Below are 2,543 nucleotides of genomic sequence, written 5' to 3'. Positions count from 1 at the left end.
TCTTGCCTCCTTTTTCATAGATTAATTGACCATAGTGAGTGGGTTTATTTCTGGGCTTTCTATCCTGTTCCATTGATATATGTGTCTGTTTTTGTGCCAAGCACCATACAGTTTTCATTACTGTAGCTTTGTAGTATAGTCTGAAGTCAGGGAGCAAGATTCCTTAGAGATTTTATTTTAATCAAATTAAATCATTGCTCTTACAAATTTTATTTCAACAAGAATTGTTTTATTATATGTCTGCTTAGAAGTACTTTCCAAAATCTTTTTGGTAACTTGAAACCTTAGAGTTATACAAAGTCAAATAATAGATATCCATTAAATATCTAGATCATTTCCAAATAATATAAAATACTGAAACATTAATTACTAAACATAGCTTTAAGTTTATCTATTTTGACTTCTTATTTATACAGGAAACTAAAGACATTTGGTTCTATGAACAAAGATAATCTTTTTGTCATATTGAGAAATTGTACTATGAGGGCAGCATAAGTCTCTAGAAACTGTGAGATGATGTATTGATAAATTTGCTAATCTACTACACAATGCTGGTCTATGACAGTTCACAATTGTCTACTTCCTAGTTTTCTCTGGGAAATAAAGGTTAGTAAGGGTTCAAAATTATAATCAATATATGTAAATGAAGCTACTAGAAATAATAAGGGTGAAGAAGAAAACTCTGAATGCGAAGTATTCAAGGAATGTAGGATTGTATTTGTTAAGAAAACGAAAAGAGTAATTCTGTCCAAAAGTAGTTGTTTAAAGATTGTTCCACTGGCACTGCGAAGACGTGTGCTGGAGTGCGCCCCCCGGCCGCTGCAGCCCCTCGCCGCTGCGGTCACCTCGCTTCTCCGCGCCTCAGTCAGGATGCCTGGGCGCCGCGCTGCCGCCCAGACGGGCCCTCCAGCAGCTCCCGGCGCCCGGGACCCCCGCCCGGCCGCTTGCCTGCGGCCCGCCGGCTGCACAAGTCCCCGGAGCCGGGCCTAGGGCGGGCAGCGGCTCGGCGTGGCTGGGTTGGGCTCGGCGGCGTCCCCATGGCCGCGGCCGGCTGGCGGAACGGCTCCGGCCAAGAGAAGTACCGGCTCATGGTGGTCGGCGGGGGCGGCGCGGCAAGTCGGCGCTCACCATCCAGTTCATCCAGTCCTATTTTGTAACGGATTATGATCCAACCGTCGAGGATTCCTACACAAAACAGTGCGTGACAGACGACCGGGCAGCCCGGCTAGATATTCTGGATACAGCGGGACAAGAGGATTTTGGAGCTATGAGGGAACAGTATATGAGAACTGGCAAGGGTTTCCTGTTGGTCTTTTCAGTCACAGATAGAGGCAGTTTTGAGTAAAGGATCATGATGAGTTCTAATGACTTTAATTGGTAATAAGGCAGATCTGGATCATCAGAGACACGTAACGTAGGAAGAAGGACGGCAGTTAGCACGACAACTTAAGGTAACATACATGAAGGTGTCAGCAAAGATTAGGATGAATGTAGATCAAGCTTTCCATTAGCTTGTCCAGGTTATACGGAAATTTCAAGAGCAGGAATGTCCTCCTTCACCAGAACCAACACGGAAAGAAAAAGACAAGAAAGACTGCCACTGTGTCATTTTCTAAGAATCCCTTGAATTTTAGCTACAAACTGCCAGGAAAAGTCCTCATCTTCTCCTTCTCTCCTTACAGTTTACATCACGTTGGTACCTTTCTAGCCTTAGATAAATGATCACCGTGGTAGCCTTAGACCAAGAAGCTGGCTAATCCTTTCCATGAAGCTAATCCAATGGTCATTCAAGACAGATTTAAAGGAAACACTAAGGCTGCTTCAAAGATTGATTCCTTTAAAGTGGATATCTATATATACAGACACATTCTTTTTTTAAGGGCTTACTTTTAATAAGGATGAATCAGCTTTGGAACCTAAGCTGTTTGCCAAGCTGAAGTCATAGGTTGTGAAATAACTTTTAACTTCTGGAATCATATCGCCTACTGTTACTCTAAATAGAAACTTAGGGAGTTTTTTTTTAATGTGAATTTTTGCCTATCTCTAAAAACTTTGATGTCAACTTTAGTTAACCTTAAATACACTGAATTGAATTCACAAAAGTGAGACATCTCAGACCTTTACTGATGCTATAGCCTTTGTTTTAGAGTGGCCAAAATACCAAAATGCCTATTGTATTTATAGGTTAAAAACTGCATGTAAAGCCTTTACTATTATTCCTAAATATAATATTCTATGTGGCCAAATATTTGGACTCATTCTGGACTTAGGCATTTTAGTGTTCTTGGTTTTTAAATTTAACTCTTTTCACAGCCATGTTGAGAGTAAAAATAAATAATTTCTGTCTGTCTTCCTTTTCAAGTATTTCTGGGTAAGGGATTCAAAAAAACTAAAACTTTTTGTTTATAATATAAAATATGGAATTGATCTTTCCAGGGTCAGAGATTATTAACATTTTGCTATATACTTTTATACGTTATTTTCTCATCAAACTAGTTAACAAGTATTTTTATATGTTTGTAAGCAAATAGGCTCTCACAGCA

The 2,543-nt window shown here is 40.0% G+C and overlaps 1 pseudogene; it reads left to right on the top strand.

Moving 5' to 3' along the window:
- Positions 1–1,017: 1,017 nt before the first annotated feature.
- On the top strand, positions 1,018–1,802 carry LOC102987331 (ras-related protein R-Ras2-like; annotated as a pseudogene).
- The last annotated feature ends 741 nt before the right edge of the window (positions 1,803–2,543 follow it).

This window comes from Physeter macrocephalus, chromosome 8 (genome assembly GCF_002837175.3).
Source record: "Physeter macrocephalus isolate SW-GA chromosome 8, ASM283717v5, whole genome shotgun sequence".
Taxonomy (NCBI): domain Eukaryota; kingdom Metazoa; phylum Chordata; class Mammalia; order Artiodactyla; family Physeteridae; genus Physeter; species Physeter macrocephalus.
This window is presented reverse-complemented; position numbering and strand designations above follow the sequence as displayed.